Source organism: Lycium barbarum, chromosome 3 (genome assembly GCF_019175385.1).
Source record: "Lycium barbarum isolate Lr01 chromosome 3, ASM1917538v2, whole genome shotgun sequence".
NCBI lineage: Eukaryota > Viridiplantae > Streptophyta > Magnoliopsida > Solanales > Solanaceae > Lycium > Lycium barbarum.
The window spans coordinates 131,157,406-131,171,284 of record NC_083339.1 but is presented as its reverse complement, the minus strand read 5'-3'; the positions used below and the strand labels follow the sequence as shown (position 1 = coordinate 131,171,284).

The 13,879-nt window shown below is 40.5% G+C and overlaps 1 non-coding gene across 1 annotated transcript; it reads left to right on the top strand.

The window, feature by feature from the left end:
* Positions 1 to 7,915: 7,915 nt before the first annotated feature.
* Positions 7,916 to 8,022, top strand: LOC132634447 (small nucleolar RNA R71). Its single transcript, XR_009580170.1, has one exon. It is a non-coding gene; the product is annotated as a small nucleolar RNA R71 (small nucleolar RNA).
* The last annotated feature ends 5,857 nt before the right edge of the window (positions 8,023 to 13,879 follow it).

The window sequence follows — 13,879 nt, the reverse complement described above, 5'->3', positions numbered from 1 at the left end:
TCGGACAAACCTACCCAACTGCTGTAATATCCGGGTCACCTGCTGATCAGCACGCTCTGCCTTGATGGCAAACTCTCTGAAGTTGGCTCTGTTGAGGATAAAGAGATCCTTGGAGGCCGATGCTGCAGCTGAAGGAGGAATAGAAGATAAAGATGGGACATCAGGCCTAGGTGGTTCCTCTAAAGAAGGGGTAGTATCAGCTACAGATAGTGTGGGTCTCTGTTGTGGACAATCCCTCCATGCACATATCAACCGTGCCCTGTGGCACTGAATCCATAACATGCTCAGTCTGCTCATCCATGAGATCTAGCAATGATGTACTGGTGGCCTGCGATGTACGAAGGGTCTCATCCTTACTTCGTGTGATGTCACACACCTTTGTTGCGGGGAGAGTGGCTGCGAATGTATCAATGTGCCTCACTTAGGCCAACCTACACAACTGTGTGATAAGGCACGGGAATATCAAGGTTGTTGCCTCCTGTGGTACGCGTGCCCGAATGGCTCTACTGATCAATTCACCCAAGTTCATTAGGTACCTGGATAGCATGGCAGCCATAACACCGGCTCTGTCCGGTGTGACTATGTTATCTGCTCCCGTGGGCAGAACCCGATATATGGCGAAATTCCACCAAAATTTAGCGTCCAAGCTGATATCCGCCTTACGTATTGGCAGCCAAGTATTTCACACATGGGGCCTTATCTGCCGGCCCTCTAGCCATTACCTTCGCAAACCATTCCCTCATAGATTGCTCAGCTCTTCAGTTAAACTTATCATTATATTCCACTGTGGTCGGTGCCACAAAGTCATCACCAAAATAAAACCTGTTGATTGTGTGGGCTGAGATATCAACATGTACACCCCGAACATACACTGTGTCTAATGGAGGGGCGACTTTCAAAGCTTTCTTACTCTTGTGCCGCTGCTCTAGCATCACTCGGTAGGTAGCATAGAATTCCCGAACCATGGTCGGGCAATAATCCCCTGGAGGCTGTGTGAATGCCTCAAGATGATAGTGTTGGATGAGATCAGTAATCCGAGGGTAACTCTCTAAGCCGCTCATACTGATTTTTTCTTCTTCTTGAATATTAATCCTCAGATTACCCCCGCTGACTGTACTCGCCCCCTTTGTATAGTACTTTCGGCACCCCTCATAGGAGAATCGGATTGCAGCTACCTCTATCTTTTGTAGCCGCAGCTTCTCTTGTTCCTCATCTGAATTTCGCTCAAGAACGACAGGTTGCTCTGTTGCTGCCTCGCTAGCACTAGCGGCTGTGGAGGATTAATCCCCTTCTTCAGACTGGGGGAATATGGGGCGGGTGATGCTGCTCGGGGAGTGGTAGCCTGCGCCCTCAATCTAGTCGTTGGGACCACTGCTTTACGTTTAGAGTCGGAGGGTTCATCCCTAAGAGTAAGGGTTGTTTGTCCCCGACCTCGGCCTTTTCTAGGACCACCACCCCGCTTGACTTGATTCTTTGGAGGCATATCTACAAAAAGAACACCCATCGTTGTTGAGACAACCATAGAAATATAACAAAACCAGAAAAAAGTGCAAAACATGTGACAATGATAAAGCTGCCAGAGGTCCGTCGATTTGCTAGAGGAGTCGTCGAACAGATCGACGAAGCGTCGAAGTGTTCGTCAAACCAATCGACGAGTCGTCGATATCATCGTCGATCTCTTGCCAGCCACTGGAAATTTCAACTTAAAGACGGTGGGAAGGATGCCCCGTCGATTGATTCGACGGGCCATCGAGTCTACCGTCGAGTTTGTTTTGGTTCAGATTTCTGAGAGAACTCATTCGACGTTGAGAAGAACGGTCCATCGAATGAAATGACAGACCGTCGAACTGAGCGTCGAATGATTCTGAAGGCTGCTGCTAATAAATGCAATACAATCCATGGGACGTGGTCCAAATCTTCACGTAGTTTGGGGTTACTCAGACTCCACCCCACGTTGGCTTGGGTTAGAATAGGGGAAACAATTGGCGGGCAAAACAACTTTGCGGTCATAATGCCCTCCAAGCCATCGTTACACACAACACCACACTTTGGTATTTCATCAAACAAGTGGCAGGCAAAACAACAACAATCTCATGAATGAGGTGTGTTTGTCGTAATGTCCTCCGACTCGGTGAAACACCAATGAATCAACATCCAAAAACAACCCACCCCCAGCAAAAACATGGAGCAGTAAGAGCAAAACATGGAGTAATTGGAAGGCAAGCAAAATAAATAGAAAACATGAAAGGAAAGCAAACAACTAGTATGAACAAGTGAATAAGCAATACATGATCTATCATACCTGAAAATTGAAAGGATACTTGATTGTAGGCCCTAAGGAATGACGAATACACAATATTCCACTACTAAGTTACACACCACAGAGAGAGAGAGAGAGAGAGAGGAAACTAAGGAGGGAATGATGGTGAAGGAGGGGAATGGTGGTTCAGGAGTGTATGGAAGGGAGGGGGAAGTGGGTAACGGTTATGGGAGAGAGAGAGACGACGCGGGGTTATATTACTACTCCCCCGAACCGACGCGTAAAAGGGACGAAGCGTCGATTGGTTCGACGTTCCGTCGAGTGAAAACGTCATTTTTTTTACATACTATATGAAAAAAAAAAAATAACGCCCCGTCGAACTGAACGTCGATCAATTCGACGGAGCGTCAAACCTGTCATCGAACTGCCATTATTTCTAATGATGAATCTTTCAGTGGTCTACTTCGACAGTGCATTCGACGTCTCGTCGAACACATCGACGGTCCGTCGAATGCGCCCCGTTCATCTGCTTTCCTGGAAATTTCTGGATTCAACACTTAGGTTCCTCGACACATCAACACACATCAAAATAACACAACAACAAAAATTATGAAATGAAAAACATACTGCGAAAATGAACATAGGTTGACTCCCAAGAAGCGCACAATTTAACGTCGCGGCACGACGTAATACCACTTTTGGTGTTAAGGTCCGGTGTCATGTTTCAACCGGTGAGCATCAACAATGTTGTCCCCATTAACCATCCAATGATAGTGCTTTACCCGATGGCCATTCACCCTGAAAGTACGAGTCCCGTCATCGGACTTTAACTCTATCGACCCATTGGGTGACACACTCACCAAAGTAAAAGGGCCAGACCACTTGGATTTCAACTTGCCAGGAAAGAGCTTCAACCTTGAATTGAATAGCAACACCTAATTACCCGGTTGAAAATATCTCTTCAGAAGTTTGACATCATGATAGTACTTCATCTTTTCTTTATACGAAGTCGCACCCTCATAGGCATGATACCAAAACTCATCTATTTCATTCATTTGAAACAACCGCAACTTGGCTGCTTCATCCCAATCCATGTTCAATTTTTTTAATGCCCACAAAGCTTTGTGTTCAAGTTCAACAGGTAGATGTCAAGCTTTGCCGAACACCAACCGATAAGGAGAAGTACTAATGGGTATCTTAAATGCCATTCTATAAACTCAAAGAGCATCATCAAGCTTAGATGACCAATCAGTTCTATTTGCATTAATCGTCTTGGCTAAGATGCTATTTATCTCCCGATTGGAGACTTCGACTTGCCCACTAGTTTGGGGATGGTAAGGAGTTGCCACCTTATGCTTCACTCCATATTTATCCATGAGATTAGCAAATTGCTTGTTGTAAAAGTGAGTGCCACCGTCACTAATGATAGCCCAAGGAGTGCCAAACCTTGTGAATATGTTCCTTCTGAGAAAATTTGTGACACTCTTGCCGTCATTGTTGGGCAATGCTACAGCTTCGACCCACTTGGACACATAGTCAACCGCAACAAGTATGTATCTCATACTACGAGAACTCACAAATGGGCCCATAAAGTCGATGCCCCACACATCAAATAACTCAACCTCCATGACAAAATTCATTAGCATTTCGTGCTTCCTGCCAATTGACCCTTGGCGTTGACATTGGTTACAAGATTTCACCATCAAATTTGCATCATGATAAAGGGTGGGCCAATAATAGCCACATTCAAGCACTTTTGCCGCGGTGCGGTTCCCACTGTGATGACCCCCCATGGGAGAGTCATGGCAAGCTTTCAAGATTTCCATGGCCTCGGATTCGGCTACACATCGCCGAATGATGTTCTCAGCACAAGTACGGAACAAATAGGGCTCATCCCAATAGTATTGACGACTATCTCTCAAAAATTTCTTCTTTTGATAAGCCTTGATGTCGTCGGGAATAAGACCCGTCACCAAGAAGTTGGCGATATCCGCATACGAAGGAGCAACCTCACAAGATACAGCCAAGAGTCTCTCATCGTGGAAAACATCATTCAATTAAAGATCTCCACTCGGTCTCCCAGCTTTCTCAAGTCAAGATAGATGATCCGCAACTTGGTTTTCACAACCTTTTCGATCTTTGACCTCAAAGTCAAACTCTTGCAACAATAATACCCACCGAATCAACTGCGGCTTTGTATCTTTTTTTGTCATCAAATATCTCAAGGCCGCATGATCCGTGTGAACAACCACTTTGGATCCAAGTAGATAGGCCCGAAACTTCTCAAATGCATAGACAATGGCTAGAAGTTCTTTCTCAGTAACGGTATAATTCATTTGAGCTCTATTGAGGGTCTTGCTAGCATAATAAATTGGGTGCATGATTTTGTTGTGCCTTTGCCCAAGCACCGCACCAATAGCAAATCCGTTCACTTCACATATGAGCTCAAATGGCAATGACCAATCCGGAGATACAATAATTTGAGTAGAGGTGAGCATTTCCTTCAACTCATTAAATGTCTTAAGGCACTTCTCATCAAATGCAAACTTAGATTCTTTTTCAAGAAGCTTACACATCGGATTGGCGATCTTGGAGAAATCTTTGATGAACCGCCGATAGAAGCCGGCATGTCCCAAAAAGCTACGAACACCTTTGACAGAGACAGGTGGAGGAAGCTTGGCTATAACATTAATTTTTGTTTGGTCTACCTCAATACCCTTCTCGAAAATCCTATGGCCAAGGACAATCCCTTCCTTCACCACGAAATGACATTTCTCCCAATTAAGTACAAGGTTGGTTTCTTCACACCACTTCAATACCTTATCGAAATTAGCAAGACATTCGTCAAAAGAGTCACCAACAATCGAAAAGTCAGCCATGAAGACTTCCAAGAAATCTTTCACCATATCCGAAAAAATAGATATCATACACCGTTGGAAAGTAGTCGGGGCATTGCATAAGCCAAAAGGCATTCGGCTAAAAGCAAAAGTGTCATAAGGACAAGTGAAAGTGGTTTTCTCTTGGTCCTCTAATGCAATGTTAATTTGGTTATACCCCGAATAGCCATCCAAAAAGCAATAATAAGATCTTCCGGCTAGCCGATCAACTATTTGATCAATAAAAGGCATAGGGAAGTGGTCTTTATAAGTCGCGGTGTTGAGCTTTCGATAGTCCATACACACTCTCCATCCAGTAACTGTCCTTGTAGGAATCAACTCATTTTTGGAATTAAGGACAACAGTGAAGCCCCCATTCTTTGGCACACATTGCACCTGACTAACCCATGGACTATTTGCAATTGGGTATACAACACCCGCATCCAACCATTTGATTATCTCCTTCTTGACCACTTCTTGCATAGAAGGATTTAGCCTTCTTTGATGCTCTACACTTGGTGAACTATCCTCCTCAAGTTCGATTCTATATTCACAAATACCGGAGGAAATCCCCCTAATATCTGCAATTGTCCACCCAATAGATCTTCGATAAGCCCGCAACACTTCAAGCACCTTTTGAGTTTGTTCCTCATTTAACAAAGATGAGAGAATAACCGGTAAAGTATTATCTAGGCCAAGAAAATCATACTTCAAATGAGAGGGAAGTAGCTTGAGCTCAAGTTTTGGAGGCTCAATAATCGAAGGCTTATCCAGAGGAGTGGTTCTTTTATTAAGATCAAGAGATAATTTCTTTGGCTCATAAGAATACAAACCCCGGCCAATAAGAGAATTAACCATTTTAATAAACCCCTCCATGTCATCCGCCTCAAAATTAACCAAAATAGTCGAAAGTGTTTCGTCAAAGTGCTCCTCCTCTAACCTATGCTCCACCGCTTCATCTACCACATCGAAAGAATCAATGACCGAAATGCTCTCATAAGCACTAGGAAATTTTAACCCCTTGCTAGCTTGGAAAGTTACCTCTTCATCATTAACCCGAAATTTTATTTCATTCTTTTTCGAGTCCATTAGAGCTCTCCTAGTGGCAAGAAATGGCCTTCCCAAGATAATCGATACTTTTTTGTCAATCGTACAATCAAGGATGACAAAATTTACAGGCAACAAGAATCCCCCCACTCTAACAAGGACGTCATCAACAACCCCTACCGGTCTTTTGATGGTTCTATCAGCCATTTGGAGACACATACTCGTTGATCTAGCTGTTCCCAAACCGTATTTTTTATAGATGGCAAGTGGCATCAAATTAATACTAGCCCTATTATCACATAAAGCACGAGAAAAATTATGGTGACCAATGGTGCAAGGGATAGTGAAAGCCTCGGGATCTCCCTTCCTCTCAACCTTTGATGACGAAATAATAGCGCTCACACGGTGGGTGACTCCCACCGTATCATGCTTGATTGGTATTTTCTTCGTCAACAAGTCCTTCAAGTATTTAGCAAATCCCGGCATTTCTTGGAACATATAAAGAAATGGGATATTCATTGACAACCCTTTCAATTAGTCGCAGAAGCATTGGCACTTGGCATCCTCCGTTCTTTTCATCAATATTTGTGGGAATGGGGGAGGAGATTTATATGTTTGAGTCAAGGGTTTAATTGCCCCCGTGACCTTGCTCTTTTGAGCGCTACCCCCGGTAGTTTTTTCAACACTTGGCACCTCATCACCCTCGAGAACATTAGGGTGTGCCTCTGTCTCTTTCTCAACAATAATTGTCACTTTGATTGGTGCCTCTAGTTCTTCTTCAATTTCTTCCTCAATAACCTCATCAATAATCGGCTCGACAATAATAGGTTCAACCACCCTCTCATTCACCGCATTAAGGATCTTCCCACTTATAGTAGAAATAGCTTTGCATGAGGCAATTTTATCACCTCCACTACCCCTTGGGTTCGAAATTGTGTCGCTAGGAAGGCCCCCTCTTTGTGGTGGATGTTGCTCATGAGAAATATATCGCATTTGTGACTCAAGTTTTTGAATCGAAGAGGTGTGAGAGCCTACCACTTCAGTCAAATTTTCCATCTTCTTGTCACTCTTATTTTGGTTGTCCAAGATCTTTTCAAGCATATATTCCATTCGAGAGGTCCCTTGATCATTAGACGGACCTTCTCGCCAATTTTGAGAGTTAGAAGAACGGCCCTTTGGTGGAACATAGGCATTGGAATTCCGATTACCATAATTGTTGTTGTTGTAATCCCTCCTGTCCGAACCACCATATTCATTTCGGCCATATTGATTACTTTGTTGTTGTGGTCTCCATTGCTTTTGATAACCCCCTTGAGAGTTATCGATATAATTAGCATCCTCACGTTGTGGCTGTCCCTCTAGATAAGTTTCATCCGAGACTTGATACATTTCGGAAGCATGAGATGGCATTTCTTCAACAACATTCACACTCTTAGCTTCTTTCTCCGCAAGCCTTTTTGACAGCAAATCCACGGTGGTTTGCAATTGAGCAAAAACATGATCTCGCTCATGATTTTCTTTGGCCACGGCGGCAACAGAGGGACTGCCATATGACAAGACTTCACTATCATTTGAGTGTCAAGCTTGATTGTCGGTGGTGAGCTTATCGAGCAACCGGGTGATGTTAACAAATGACTTGTCCACGAAGCATCCCCCAGCGGTAGTATTGACAGCAATATGATTCATTGTATCTAATCCTTTGTAGAATTTCTCAGTGAGAATAGCATCCGAAAATCCATGCGTTGGAGATTGATCTAGCTAGTACTTGAAACGCTCCCATGCCGAATATAATTGTTCCCCTGGAAACTATTTGAACTAAAAGATCTTATCTCGAAGTTTAGCCTTTTTGCTCGGTGGAAACCACTTCTTCAAAAATGTATTGGCTAACTTGCTCCAGGTGTGAATAGAATTGCTAAAAAGCTTTTTATACCATTCCCTTACTTGGCCAGCCAAGGAATATTTAAAGACCCGTGACCGAAGTGCATCAGCAGAAACAGCACCTTGGGATTGTTGAGCACACACGTGCAGGAAGTTCTTCAAATGTCGGAGTGGACAGTACTCGGAAGAAATTCGAAAATAACCTTCAAGTTTCAGCAGCTGATAGGTAGAACTATCAATTTTGAAAGTAGCATTTCCAGTCATAGGAGGGACCACAGCAGAAGCATATTCAGCTTCATTGATGAATTCCGCAAATATATTCTCATCTTCATCCTCTTCTGGTGCAGGTGGGTTCACTTGGAACCCACCTTAGTTTCCTTGATTTCGATTATGTCTTCCTGCCATGTTCACCTGGTTCACCAAAACAGCAAACAATGTGTGATGGAATAGAAAAAGTTTTAACGAAAAGTACACAACAATCAGTAATTTCAAAATAGTATTCCCCGGCAGCGGCGCTAAAATTTGATACGCTCAATTTACACCTATTATTGGCGTAAAGCGGATGTTGGCAAATATAGTAACCCAAACAAGGTTGGGGTCGAATCCCACAGGGAATATGGAGAGAAAAAAATACTAATTATATATGTAACTAATCTCTAAAAACTTTACTTTTATTCCGAATAGTAAAAAAAAAAAGGTTTGGTTTGTATTAACTATTTTGAAGTATTTGGAATTTTTTTTTATTGAAAGAACCAAAGTTGTGTCCCCGCTGTGATTAGATGTTATGCTATGAGTATCAATAAGATATATTTTTAATGGGTCGGGATTGTGTATGCACTTAATCTCTAATGCACTTCCTAATATTTTTCAATAGTTAGAAAGTATTTCTTTTCATGATTTTCCCAAATGTAGAAAAGTTGCAAGTAAGATCGATTAAATATGCCAAGTAGAACTCATCTTATCCCTAAGTGAGTTCATTAAACGAGGGTTAGCGCCCCGAGTCCTTGTTATATTATTTCAACTCACACCCTAGTTCATCTTTCCAAACAAACTAGGGTTTGTGCATAAGCAAGTGTTTGCAACCACTAACTAATAATGAATATGAGAAATAATAAAACACATCACAACCCATTATATATATATATACACACACAATGTTAGACACCCATTGTTGACACCTAATTTTGGCTCGACGTGCTTAAAATTAACGTTTTGGGGGGCCCTGATTCGTTAAAGAGCACGAAATACATTTTTACACATTTTTACACTTTTTCAACAATTTATTGATGATTATCATTATTTTAGAAATTTTCTCATTTTATTGTCATTTTTTCAAGAATCATTATTTTGCACATGTACAGCGTAATATTACCATTTTTATGCAATTAATAATTGTTTCTTAATTTTATATCAATACATTTTCATATCATACACATTAATATTTATATTTTAGACTTGCGTTATTATTTATACATGTATTAATTAACTATATTTTAGTATAGTCCGACAGTGCAGAGAAAATCGGAGTAACTAATTTTTTAACGCAGAGTAAAATCTGATCAAGTCAAGGTTCATCACTTTAAAAAAAAAAGGGATTAAAGTAAGCATTGAGGAGACAAAAGAGTGCAATCTTCTATTCTTTGGACAAAATAAGGGGCCATTTTGCATTATAAGAAAAGGAGGGGTATTCATGTTGTACATATATTTACACATACACACACAAGCACAAAAGAACCTCAGATTTTTTCTCTCTCTCTCTAAAAAAACCCTAAACATTTTCCCCCCCATTTCTCCCTAGCCGCCGCCACACCACGCCGGAGCTCGGAGCTCCGGCGATTCACCCAACTACACCACCATTTTCCTCTGTCCTCGCCAACCCAGTACCGCCAATGACGCCACTGCCCCCATTTCTCTCCTCCCCTCACACCTCTTTCCAGCCGCCTCTCCGCCACCTTCTCCGGCGAACTCACGTCGCCGGAGCAACCCAAAATAGTCCCCCCCTTCTAGTCCTCATCTCTTTCGCTGCTGAACCCAAGCAGCCAACAACCAAATCACCCTTTTTGTATTTGGTGTAACTACTCTATCCTCCATTTTGTCTTTTTCTTCCATTTTAACCTCTTTTCTTTCTTGTTTTTGACCCTTTTTTTTGTTCATTTTCATATTTTTTTTCTATATTTGGGGTATCAAATTGATGTTATTCTGATATGGGTTTTCAATTTCTTGATCTGGGGTTGTGATTTCTGGAACTTTTTTTTTTCAGTTCCATAGACAAATTTTCTTGTTGGTATCATAAAACCGCATTTCTTGTTTTGTTTTTTGTTTTCTTGTTTTTTTAACAACCCCGTTCTTTTTTAACAAAAGGGTCTTCAATTCTATCATTTTCTTGAATTATTTTTTGTTTCATAGTGTGATAAATGCTTAGGGAATGATAAAGATATGATTTTTGGTGTAAGCTAATGTTAGGAGTTTTGTGTAGTTTTGTTTAGAATGAAATGATTATATAGTTCTTGGCTATATAATATGATCTGTTTTATGGTCTAATAATGCAAAACAAAAAAACCCACTATTTTGATGGTAGTTAATGGCTTTGCATCTTCTTTGATAAATCCTAAGTTTTGGAGCAAAAAAAGGGTAGCTTATAGCACATATTAGTTGTGACTTGTTACTGATTTAGAGAATTGAAATGGCAGAGAGAAATGTACATTCTGTTAGGGGATTTTTCGGTCGAAAATCCTTATTTAGTATGTTTTCAATTACTTCAATCTTGTTCATGTTATAGCACAAATTATTTGTTTTGCGTTCAACTGGTCGGCGTAACTTTCTTTACGTCAATATATTACCTAAGTCCAAGATTCTTGCTTTGTCTGATGAAGGTTATTCACATTCCAGTAGTCAAACATTGAAAAAAAAAATACAATTTGTTTAAGTGTAGTTCTAGTAAAAAAGTCCTTAAAGTTTTTATGTATGACTTGCCCCCACAATTTCATTTTGAACTATTGGGATGGAAAGCTGAGGGAAGGATTGTTTGGCCGATGAAGAAATTTCCGTCGATTTCCAAGGCCTTCCATGTACAAAGACGGGTTTTTATTTTAAGTTTATTCATTATTTCTTTAATTCATCCGATAGTTATTTATTTTCTTACTAACATTTTTATTAAGTCTCACGCAGGTATCCGGAGTTACTTTTTGAAGATGGCACTCAAAAGAAGTTCAAATAGCTTCTTAAATTCTTTGTTTATATTTTCTTTTACATTCTTAAATTATGCAAGCATAAAATATAGTGAAACTTTACTTTTTAGGGTGTAGGTTGGTTGTATTTATTTATGATCTGCTTAGGTGATTTAAATTTTATGTGTTTTAGACAAATTAATTTTAGGCAGTTATTATTTTTGTAGCTAATATTCTTATAGTTATCATGTTTCGCTAGAGTTTTAATTCAATAGCTTAGCACACTTAAGTGAATAAATAGGGTGATTTGCCTCAATATTTAGGCTTTAGAATGTACTCTCATAATTAATTGATTAGGCGTACATACTTAACTAGTTAAATTAGTTAACTCACTTCGAGTGCAAAATAATTTCATGTCCATTTTCTTTTTATACCTTTGTCACATACCCAAGTTTCTAAGTTGCACATAACCTTTTTTTAAAAAAGTAACTATTATATCACATATGTAAAAAATACATATTGCACGATTATTTATGTGAATAGTCATATTAATTATTCTTTAGTCTAAATTCTATTAATTTTTGTAAGTAATAATCAAGCCTTTTTACACATCCCTCGAATAGTTAAATTGGTCCAGCCGGGAACCACATTTGTGGATTCTGAAGGAAGCCTAACACCTTCCCTTCGGAATAATTTGAACCCTTACCTAGAATCTCACTTATTTTCGTAGACCATGTTAAGCTGCATATATTAATAATTTATAGGTACCCTAGTATACCTTAAATGCTAGGTGGCGACTCTGTACATAATTAATTATTTTAGAGTCCCATAAGTTGTGCTTTGTTTAGCCTTTGGTAAAAATAGGGTGCAACACCCATTACATAACACTCATCATTTGGGTCCACAACTTTGATTGAAGAAACTACTCACACATAATGGTCTCAAAAGGAGTAAGCAATAATTGAGACATAAAGCTTAAAAGTGTGATAAAGATGATGGAAAATGGAATCTTAATGTCTTCACTAAGCTCCAAAAGTGGATTAATCAATGCTCACCCACCAATGGAACTTTGTTCACGTGCATAATAAAATCTGGCTGGCAAAAATAACCTAAAATGTTCTTTAAATAGGCTCCAAAAACGCACAACAACAACTGACAAAATTGCCCTGATAGCAAGATCGATGGACCGTCGATAGTTCGACGATCCGTCGATTTCTCCGTCTTTTATTTCTTCAGCGATGTAATCCATTTGACGGTGCCGTAGACCAGTTCGACGCTCCATCGAGTATTCCGTCTTTCTTTCTTCTTGTTGATAGATCTTGATTGACGACACAAATGACGAAGCGTCGATCAGTTCTACGCTTCGTCGATGGCTCCGTTCTTTGTTATCTTCAACTAAGGCCATCACTGGAAAAAAATCGAGATTATCGATGCTTCGAAGGACAGTCCGTCGACTGATCGACAGGACGTCAATTATTCATCTCTAGCCAATTTTTCCCTTGTTCTTTATTTTTGCTTTTGGACCATCGTCTTCCTAAAACACAACAAAAACATATTAACAAGAACCAGACTTACTTAAAAACAATCAAAATTCATAGTAAAAAGCCATCGAATGTGCCACAAATCCGCGGCACATCAACCTAACAATGAGGCCAAGAGTTTCATGAGGTTCCTCAAGAAGAACATATTTACTCGATTTGGTACTCTAAGGGCTATAATCAGCGATGGTGTGTCCCACTTTTACAATAGAGCTTTCGCGGGATTAATGGAGAAATATGGCGTAAAACATAGGGTAGCAACACCTTATCATCCGCAGAAGAGTGGGGAAGTTGAAGTATCCAATCGGGAGATCAAGAGTATTCTAGCTAAAATGGTGAATGCAAATAGGAATGATTAGGCCCGCAAACTCGATGATGCTCTATGGCATACCGGATTGCTTTCAAAACTCCTATTGGGACTTCACCCTTCAAGCTCATGTTCGGAAAAGCTTGTCACTTACCGGTTGAACTCGAATACAAGGCTATGTGGGCTTTGAAGAAGTTGAATATGGATTGGGAAGAGACGACCAAGCTCAGGTTGTTTCAACTCAGAGTTGGATGAGTTTTGGTACCAGGCATATGAAAGTGCAGCACTCTATAAAGAGAGGATGAAACAATATCATGACAAGAAAATCCTAAGGCGAGAATTCTACAAGAGTGATCCTGTCTTGCTGTTTAACTCTCGGTTGAAGTTGCTACCGGGCAAACTAAAGTCAAGGTGGTCTGGTCCGTTTGAGGTGGTAGGTGTTTCACCCATGGACCGATTGAGCTGAAGTCCGAAGATGGAACTCGGACTTTTAAGGTGAATGGGCAGAGGGTGAAGCACTATCACGGGATGGTGTTGGGAGATAAAATTGTTGAACGATACCAGTTGAAGCACCTTGGAACGAACGCTGACCTAGTGTTCGCCGATAAGGAGTGAATGGGTACCACTGTCGTGCCGCGACGTTAACTCAAGCGCTTTTTGGGAGGCAACCCAAGTGTAATGTTTATTTTCTTTTTGCTTGTTTTTTATTACATATAGAGTAATGGTTGTTTTGGTGCAGGAATATATTGCAGAAAATATTGCTGAATAGCAGGTAAGTTAAGTAGTAAGAGAGACTGTTTCGTAAC